The sequence below is a fragment of the Nuphar pumila genome, chromosome 7, assembly GCF_984573655.1.
Source record: "Nuphar pumila chromosome 7, dmNupPumi1.hap1.1, whole genome shotgun sequence".
NCBI classification, from domain to species: Eukaryota; Viridiplantae; Streptophyta; class Magnoliopsida; order Nymphaeales; family Nymphaeaceae; genus Nuphar; species Nuphar pumila.
The window spans coordinates 124,584,809-124,594,942 of record NC_143255.1 but is presented as its reverse complement, the minus strand read 5'-3'; the positions used below and the strand labels follow the sequence as shown (position 1 = coordinate 124,594,942).

General features: G+C 40.1%; 1 pseudogene across 1 annotated transcript; it reads right to left on the bottom strand.

The window, feature by feature from the left end:
• Positions 1–6,291: 6,291 nt before the first annotated feature.
• On the bottom strand, positions 6,292–6,930 carry LOC149833335 (molybdopterin synthase catalytic subunit pseudogene; annotated as a pseudogene). Its single transcript, XR_016433158.1, has one exon. The product of XR_016433158.1 is annotated as a molybdopterin synthase catalytic subunit pseudogene (transcript).
• Positions 6,931–10,134: the final 3,204 nt, after the last annotated feature.

Here is a 10,134-nt window from a genome sequence, read left to right as displayed (position 1 = left end):
CCAGAATGATTTTCTTTTTTGGTTCATATCGCCGACCCCAATTGTTTTGGAATGAAGGCGTAGTTGTTGTTGTTTGTAAAATGGTGGGTGAATCGAGTCATACGATCCTGAATGTCCAAATTGTTCATACATCAAACTGATATTTAGAACACAACATTAGAGTATGATCCTAACAAACGTTGGACTTAGTACAGTTGTTAAACAGTTTTATCCTTTTTTGTTCATTTTGTCCAATCCTGAACAAACCATCAAACATACCCTGAGGGCCCAACGCATTGAGCAGACTGCATCCTCAATCAAACGTGCCCTCAGAGCCTCAAGCTACTAGCAATTTAAGACTATTAGGACATCAAGAGGTGATTCTTTGATTTATTTATTTTCTGCAGTGTTGTGTAGCACTATAATATCTGTAAAAAATGCTGTGAATGTACAAATTTTTAAGGGTAACTTTTGAATGACTACCAAACCTTTTATCTTAATTAATATACCCACCATAGGCTTCACATTTTTCAAATGATAACTAGGCTTCTGCCACCTTTAAGCAAGTTCCCCATTTCTCTTCCCCGCCTGGTTTAATCTTAGCTAGTTGGGTTAACGTGATTGTGAACTTAAAATTACCACGTTAACTTACCCTGTACGAATGTATCTATAAATTTTCTCTTATGCTCAATCAAAATTTGCCTCCCTACATTTAAAGCATGCCAAATTTTAATTGTTGATTGTTGAAGATTAAGAAAGCAAAGTAAGGTCGTTTGATTCTAAATCAATTTATTGTTTCAATTGAAGAAGTCATAAGCTAACTTGTTAAAAACTTTGTTATTTCAACAGATAAGTTTAGTGGGAGCTAATTCCGGGTTATTTGTTGAATTCATGTTAAAAAGTTTGGGGGTATTTGAAAAATAAAAAATCTTTGGTAAAATATATTAATTAAGACTCGAAGTTTGGTGGTCAAAATTACCTTTTCCTTTAATTCTTTTCTAACTGCTAGGGATGTCAACGGGTGGGATGTAACCAGATATCTTACCTGAATTAAAATCCGATTAGAAATCGGATTCAATATTAATTTTGTGTTGAAATCTGAATCTGAATCTGAATCCGATTAAGTGTAAATATCGGGTTTTAAACTAATAGGATCCGGATCCAGTTTTAACTTTTTTCATCCGAATCTGATTAGGTCTGATCCAATTCTATTTTATCTTTTTTCACCCGCTTTATCCGATCGGTTGACATCCATCCGAAGAGACACGGCTGATTATTAATAATGACAGGTAGGAAGTGGTATCTTTCTCGCCATCTCTACATCGGGGTTCTTATAAAGAATTATCAAATCTTTTTAAGACCAAAGCAAGCGGATCAAGTAGAGATTGAAGTGGGATTCAAATTGCTTTTTGTGGCTTACAAATGCCTATTTATCTACACCTTCCATTTCTCAAATGGACGGCAAAGATGAGATTCGAAACCAACAAGAAAAGGATTGTCCATTGCATAGCACAAAAGAAAATGGGGTAGTTATCCCTCTTCATAAGTTGGTTGGGAGAACAAACACACACACACACTATATATATATAGTAATGCTACGAGGAGCACCTAGTCCCACATACCATAAATCATAGTTGTAGGTTGTATCTTCTCAATCAGACCTTATGGATGTCCTCTACATAGTTTATTTGTTAGGAATCATGCTTTGGATCGTGTTTTGTTGGAGATGAAAATATAATTTTTTAAGTAATAAAATTTTGATACATTGTGAGCCATTGATTTTTAAATGTCTTAAAAAACCTACATGCATGCTATAATCACATGACTCACATGATCTAAAACTTGTTTTCCACTAAATAATGCTTATAGATCACATCTTTAAGGTTTGATCAACAAAAAAAAGGTTCATGAAATTTGAAAATCATAGGTGGCAGTAGGTACACCCTATATATATATATATATATATATATATATATATATATATATATATATATATATATATATATATATATATATATATATATGACAATCCAAATTGAGCTGCCCTGGCCTCCGGTTGATAAACCCTCGAGGTTCCTTCTTGCCACCTAGGAGTACACCCAGCTTCAACCTGTTGGCTAGGGACGGCCGTGAGTTTCGTACTTGTGGTGTCCCATCAACTTGATGACATTCACAAGTCGCCCCTCTCAGATGAGCAAAAGCCCTTGCGGGGAAAACCCTATAATCTTTAGTAAAAAAAAAGTAAACACTGAGAGGTCGTTAGTTTCACCCAATTTACACATGATGAAAACGACGGTTTACATACGAAACTCTCAATTTTGTATGCAGGTAAAACAAACATGTCAACTCCATTTTCCAGTGAAACCTAGGTTGTTTTCACGTTGACCACACATTTACTATGTAAATCTATACACCCCACCCCACCTAAGAACCGAGTTAGACCAGCATTTTTTCACAGATGGGATGGCCTTCCCATCATGGGGTGCCTTTCCCATGGAGTCTTTTCTTATTGGTGGGAATGAAACAAACGGCCCCACTGAAAAGGACTCCAGTTAATATTGGTGCTGGCATCTATACATATCCAAACCTCTCTCTCAGAACTGGATGTGAAACTGCCCATCTTTGACAGCCTAAGCAGCCATGACAAACTCAAAATCTTGCAGAGAGAGATAGAGGGTAAGGGAGACAGTTCTGGTCCTTGAAAGTCTTCCCAGCTCTACATGGTTGTTGAACCATCCCAACCCATATGAGCTGTATGTTTTACTTCTGTTGGAAGCCCTATCTCCATCTCCACAAACTGTTCCTTGCAAACTGCAACAACGAACAATCATCAATTTGGCAACCAGGCATCCTGAATTGGTTCTACAACATGCAGTAACAAAGTGACCAGGTTGTAAATTTTTCTCTCACTTATCATGAGAAATCAACCACACTGGAATGTCCTGCCAATCTGGGATGAAAATGGGTAGGATAGAGGATGGAGGTTTTGCAATTTTTGGCTGTTCTCGATCCGATCGGATCTGACTCTCCCATATATTTAACTCTTCTGGATCTGACCCGTTTGCATCCCTATTGCCAAGCATAGTCACCATGCTTGATGGCATAATCTGAGGCCACCCCCTGACTCAACAGAGGGGACCTGCTGCTTTGGCCTTGCAGCAAGGGATACACACCTCAGGTATGGAACTCTTGATGTCCTTCAGCTTGAATGTCTTAAGCCGACCCACAAAGCTATGGGTGACCGGGTTGTGATTTGGTGCCTAACTGCACCAAGTCAAAATTTAGTAGTTTTTTTTTTTTGACAGGAACCCTCACCAAAGTGAGGGAAAACCCTGGGTGGGGCCCAACGACCACCCTGCCTTACATGGCCCACCTCTGAAAGCTACAGACACACCCGTGCGCCAGCGGGGTTTGGCCCAACACCTTCACAACCACCCTGCTGGCCATGCGGGTTACCTCACAATGATAAGTCAAAATTTCTTAGTTGTTTCAATATGTTTTGACTGTTCAATCACCAGCTAGAAATAACATAGTATCGAGTAATAATCTCAGATATTACGATTACCAAAAAAAATAAGATAAACTCTTGAGACTCCTAATCAATCGATCTTTGCAATCCAGTGTAAAGTATGGATCTTGGAAGAGGCAGCAATCCAAATGAGTTTTTCATTTGCTCAATAGAGATATAATCTTCCCCTTAAAAAAAGAAAAGAAAAGCACGTTAGCAATCAAGAAGAAAATAAATTTAAGAGATGGACACATAAATCTGGTAACAGAGGCTACCTCTTATATGGTGGCAGAGTTCCAATTTTGCCTTTTCGTGGTTCTGGAGTTTGACTGAAATACTGGATTCAGAAACACATCCAATTGCAAAAGGCAACACCTCCAATCTTTCCATTCGGTCTCTCATGATTCTTGCTCAAATGCAGCATCAAACAGCAGAAGTGATTGCTTATACAGGAAAATTTTGCTTGGAATGCAAGAGAGCATGATTTTAAAGCTTGGAAAATGAGAGATCCACCAAACTCACTTGCAGAGGGTATTTCATGGAGTTGGTTGGTTTCTTTTAAAGCTTGGAAAGTGAGAGATCCACCAAACTTTTTTGCAGAGGGTATTTCATGGAGTTGGTTGGTTTCTTTAGTGGGTAAAACTGTGCCTCTTGACTTAATTTTCTTGCTTATTCTCATTTTGTAGTGTTGTCCCACTTTCCACAAACCATTTTTTTTAAAATGTTGAGTTGCACTATTTTGATATTCTGGGGTCATTGGTCCATCTGCATATCTTCTAGACCAAGTCATGAAACTGCCAACAATTCCTTTTTTTTTCCTTAGTTTTGACTCCCTTTAGAGAACATTGAAAAATATGTAAAGGATTCATACATGAAGGAAGAAATTATGAACTTCAGCTTGGCCGTTGAATTCTGAATAGCCTTCACATGAATGCAGGCAATGTTCTGAAAGATGATAATGACAGATCTCTATAGGGATTCTCTCTTCTCTCTTTCATTTACTTTGACAAGCATCCTTTGTAACCATATTAAAGTAGCCAGAAACATGGGTACTAGTACTGGTATTGGTATTTCATGGGTACAGGTCAGACTAGTTTCGGATTTGACTCGATTCAAACCAACCCAGTACCTGTTACTTGAGATCATTTTCATCCATTTTAAAGCACCTTAAAGGTTGTTTTGATCCATTCCTGCATAGTGTTTGATAATACACATGCTTTTCTAATACGCGTAATACCCTATGAACCGGCACCCATACCTATGTGACATAGTCCTACATCCAATCACATCAAATTCGGAGCAGCTGAATAACTGGCCGCGTTTAATCACCCAGCTAGACTCTCCGAATACAAGTATGAACAGACCTATTTGTTTGTGGCTGTGGACATGAATCGGTCATGGTGGTGCTGTTAGGACATAAGCGAGCTTATGACTTTTGGAGGTGATCGCTTCAATTACTGGATCGGTGCCAGTGCCCTGCACCCTCTATGCAGAATCCTTTGAGCGATCAAGTGGATCCTAGCAAGCTCACCTCCACATTGCAGCACAAGTTGCATCTATTGAATCGTAGAACTGGGTTGAATCCGCGGCACTGGGCTGAGTATCTAGGCTTAACTCCCAACTCGGGCATTATCACAACCATCCAGTTAATTTGAGTCCATTCTGAGCCGACTTGGGTTGCATGGATCCAATAAGTCAAACTCGGTTTAGTTTATAAGCCTACCAAATAAATTGGCCAAGCCTCAGCACATGGTGCTCGTGCACTGAATCAATAGTAGCGCCCTTTTGGTTGCTTTAAACTGACCAAACTCTCTAATACCATGAACAGGATAACAAGTTTGTCATAAGTTGGCCAACACCAATTTGAAGTAGCTTAGCCTTGAAAGACTGCCAATTTTGTCAGGTGCTTACAAATGCTGAGATGAGTTATTCATGCATCAGTTGATCCTTCTAAATCCTTAACTGTATTTTTGTGGGTTCATCAGGCTCGTCAATTTGAAGCTTGACCTGACTCAACCCAAGGTAGGTCAAAGTCTCATAGGAGTAGCTAAACTCCACCAGCTTAACCCACCTTTTTTTTTATATATATTTACACGGAGAAACCACCCTCAGGATCAAAAACCTAACCGCGCTGGCTCTGCCTGCCATACTTACGTTCATTGTCCTGGCAGGGTAAAGCTCCGTGGGCTTACCCCTTGCCCCCAGGGAGTCACGAGGCTTCGGCTTGCACAAGGGGTGATGCCCATGAGATTTGAACCTAGACCGCCTGGCTCATCCCACTGCGCCAAACCCCTTTGGGGCCAGCTTAACCCACTTGAGATGGCTCAATGTCCAAGATCCAATTTGACTGAAGCATTCAATCTAGACCCTCCAAATCATCCTTGCCCAAACAAAGGAGGCTCACCTAATTCTTTAGAAAGAAAGGGATAATATCTGCGACCCTCGAGTGTATTGAGACCACTCATTCTTTCACATTTTTTTGTGGATCAAGGGATATGATTTACATGGTTTTATTTAGTTAGAAACATGTTTTAGATCGTCCAATCAAGATGTATGCACTGATTCAGCTAGAGGGTACCGTACTCTATAGCTAACATTTACCGATTTTGTATTTAAGTTTTATACGTACTTAATACTTATATATTGTTATGTATCAAAGAAAAACCAGAATCTTCGAAAATATCGCGATATTTTCCCTCGCCAGCGGCTAAATACAAGACATTGAACAACGCCTCGACTTTTGGAAACAAACGCCTTTGCAAATTTCAACATCAAGTAAGGGCATTTAAGTCATTCGACATAGCTACGAACAAACTTATCGCGTTTTTTTCGCTGTGTTATTATTCCGAAGGAGAATTCTTTCAATTCCCATCGTGGGCGATCTTTTCCTTAGAGTGACAACAACACCCCTGACTCTTCTCCGTAATCCCCGAAACGCCCTTTCCTTCTTCCCGGAAGAGGAAGAACTCTGAGTTCTCCTTCCACACCTCGCCGTCGACGAACACCTCCTTCTTCCAGATCGGGACCGACACCTTGATCTCGTCGATGATGAATCGGACGGCCGAGAGCGCGGCGTCGCGGTGGACGGAGGAGACGGCGACGAAGACGCTCTCCTCGCCGACGGCGACGGCGCCGAGGCGGTGGACGATCGAGATGGATCGGACGGACCAGAGCGAGCGGGCGGAGCGGGCGATGGCCCCGAGGCGCTTGATGGCCATCGGGGCGTAGGCCTCGTAGACGAGGCGGAGCACGGCCTTTCCGGCGAAAGTCGACCGGGTGGTTCCGGCGAAGGTGGCAACGGCTCCGCAGCTGGGGTCCCGCACGAACCTCTCGTACTTCGCGACGTCGATCGGGATGCCGTCGTCGAGGATCTCGATTAGGGTTAGGGTTTCTTCTGCCCCTTCTTCTCCTTCTCCGTTACGGTTTTCAGCCATTTCCCTTCCTCAACATTTCTCCTTTCTTTCTGCTTGCTTTATAAATATACACGGCGTTGATAAAAAAACAAAGGTAATTTCGTGACATTGATTAAACTTTTGCCTGTTTTTTTTTACTCGAAAAAAACACCTCAAAATCATAGACTCAATCGCGCTGGCTCTACCGTCCGGCAGCATAAAACTCCGAAGGCTTACACCCCTCCCCTCCAGACCACGCTTACACTTTGAGCAGAGCGTGATGCTCATGATATTTGAACTTAGATCACCGGACTAGCAGCTAGGCCACATCCCACTACACCAAACCCCTGTGGCTGTTTTTCCCTGTTAACTACCATCTTTTTCAAAATTTCTAATTCCGTCCTGCTTTTTCTTCGCAACCAGGAGTGTCAACGGGTCGGGTTTGGTTCTGACCGGATGAAATCAGACTTGGATCAGATTTTAGGGTATGGTATCAGATCTGGATTTGAGTCTAATCAGGTCCACTATAAGAAAAATCATACCCAAACCCGATAAAACTACATGAACTAAACCCGGACCATATCAGGTAAAACCATATTTTTTTTATCATTTTTACATTGAAAATTTATGGGTCTTAATTGGAACTCCAGTCGGGTCAGGTCTGGTATAAAATTTTACAAACTATACCCCGGTCCATGTAAGGGTTAGGACCTTCGAATCCGAATCCAGTCTTAATCGGGTCTTCTTATTTATCACCATACCTGGACCCTAGAGGGTTTGGTTCGGGTCAGGTCGGGTTTAGGTAAATCCAACCTGTTGATATCCCTACTCACAACTGTCACATAAGGACCTGCTGTAACCAAAGACCAAACTAACCTGATTAACCTGAGTTAAGTATTTTAAAAATCTCCAAAATACCCTTTTACCTTTTTTCTTTTTCCATCCCCACCTCTCCTCTTCCCATGTAACCCCTTGGACCACGATGATGTGATAAGCCCATCATTAGGCATTATATCATAGTTGTATTGGTATTCAATACACAAGCTTAATAATACCGATACTAGTAAGAAACTCATTTCTAAAATCATAAACAGAAGTATCAAATGTTTAAGAAACTCGTCTCAATTAATTACATAAGAAACACATACCATCTTTACACAAAAGCACATTTTTATTACATTATAAATGAGTATAAACTTCATTTCCATACAAACAATTTCATTTTATAAGCACATTTTTTCTATTAAAAATAATAAACATTATAGTATGAAAATTTATTATGTAATAATGATTGGTTTACATATAATGTTTAAATTATATATACTTTGTATCAACCTTAAATAAACAAAAAATGATCATACTCATTACTGTATGGATAATTTGACGTGTTTCTCTAAAAACCTTATAATTTTCAATATTCTTTCCGTGTTCAAAATCATAAATATTTGTATTTAAAAAAACTTTTTTACTGTTTACATATGCGAAATAGTTGTGCATTTTTCATCTGCTCTATACTATTTTGTGGTCAATTTGCAGTGAAAATTCAAAAGAAAGAAAGAAATAGATTAAGATGTTAGCTTTTCACTGCCACCAAAATCACCTTGATCTGATGAACAATTAAAGAGAAACTTCATTTGAAAGATAGATTGTTTACCCTAAACATGCAAATAATGAACATAGGCGAGAATAAGAAAGTCCACGTAAAATATAAGCAGACTTAAAGAAGTCCACATAAAATATATACAGACTTCCTCAAGTCCTCATATATTTTATAGAGACTTGAGGAAGTTCACATATATTTTATGCGGACTTATGGAAAGACTCGAGGAAGTCCACATAAAATACGTGCAAACTTCCTCATTTTATTCAAGTTAAACAAGATGTTTGCACATAATTTTATGCGAACTTCACAAAGTCCGTAAACAAAATGTGTGAACCACATTTTAAGTAGGCATATGTGACACCCAAAAAGCGGAGCGATATATCACTCAAACTTCATCAGTTCCATGCATGCGAAGGGTAAAAGAAAATTTCAACATTGGTTATTTGTGATTTTGGACATGGAGAGAATATCAAAACTTATAAGATTTTTAGAGAAACGCATGAAATTACCTGTACAGTACGATCAATTTTCATTTAAAGACTTTTTTAGAAACTGTATCAATGTATATTAAAAACTCGTATCAATATTTTTTGAAACTGTTTCATACGTGTTTCAAATAAAAATATATTAAATAAATTTCAAGAACAAGAATTGGATATTTACATGCAAAAGGAGTTAGGACACTAGTGATGTGATCCAGCCTATGCGCATCCAGTCGGCAAGGAGCACCTGCGCACAGACCAGTCGCACACTGATGACTGCACACCCGCTGCCCGCCAACTCACCAACGTACCACAGGCCGTGAGGTCTCAAACGTGCGTGAAAGGTTGTTTCTAGTGGGACTTGAATCATGGGCCGCCCAAATCAAGTGGTGCACTTCACTGTACAATATATAAATAGGCTTAGTGTTTGTATTTTGAAAAAAAGAGAAATGAAGAATTGAATCATTTTCTTTCAGAATTAGTTTCTAAGTAGCTTAGAGTTAGTTTAGAGTTAGATATAATTGATCTAGCTCACCGAGATTAGATCTCATCAAGAAGGAAGACAAGTTCGAGTTGTGTTGATCTTTCGGGATCCAGCTGCAGCGTGCATCTACGATCATCTCAAAGCCGATCATGGAGTCCTCCAGCCGTGCACTTCATTTGATCTAAGGCTTCGACGGTCCTTAGAGTGAATTGCTCTAGATCGTCTTGTTTGAGGTTCAGATGACTGCAATTACATGCTCTTACCTCTGATTTTCCTAAGAATGCATCACTTGCATATTCTTCTTGCATTTTTATGTAGATCAGACATAATCACATAATCTACCGCAGTCGACATCTTATTGAACTTGTCTGCTTGTCAGCATCCTACGCAACACCGCACCACATGCGTTTTGTTGTGCTCATGCTGGAGTGAAGCCACGACCCAGATCCAGTGTGCATGTGCATGCACATTACTGCAGTCATGCGTCTGCATGCACTCGTTCACTGTATCGTACCCGTGCATGCGATCTCCGCCCAGTGCGCCTGTGTGTGCCACTTCAGGAATGGCACCTGCATGCGCTAAGTCATTCTCATGCCTACGTGCACTAAGTCATTCTCGTGCCTACATGCGCTAATTCATTCTGCGACTACATGCGCTAAGTCATTATGCGCTTGCATGCGCTGAGG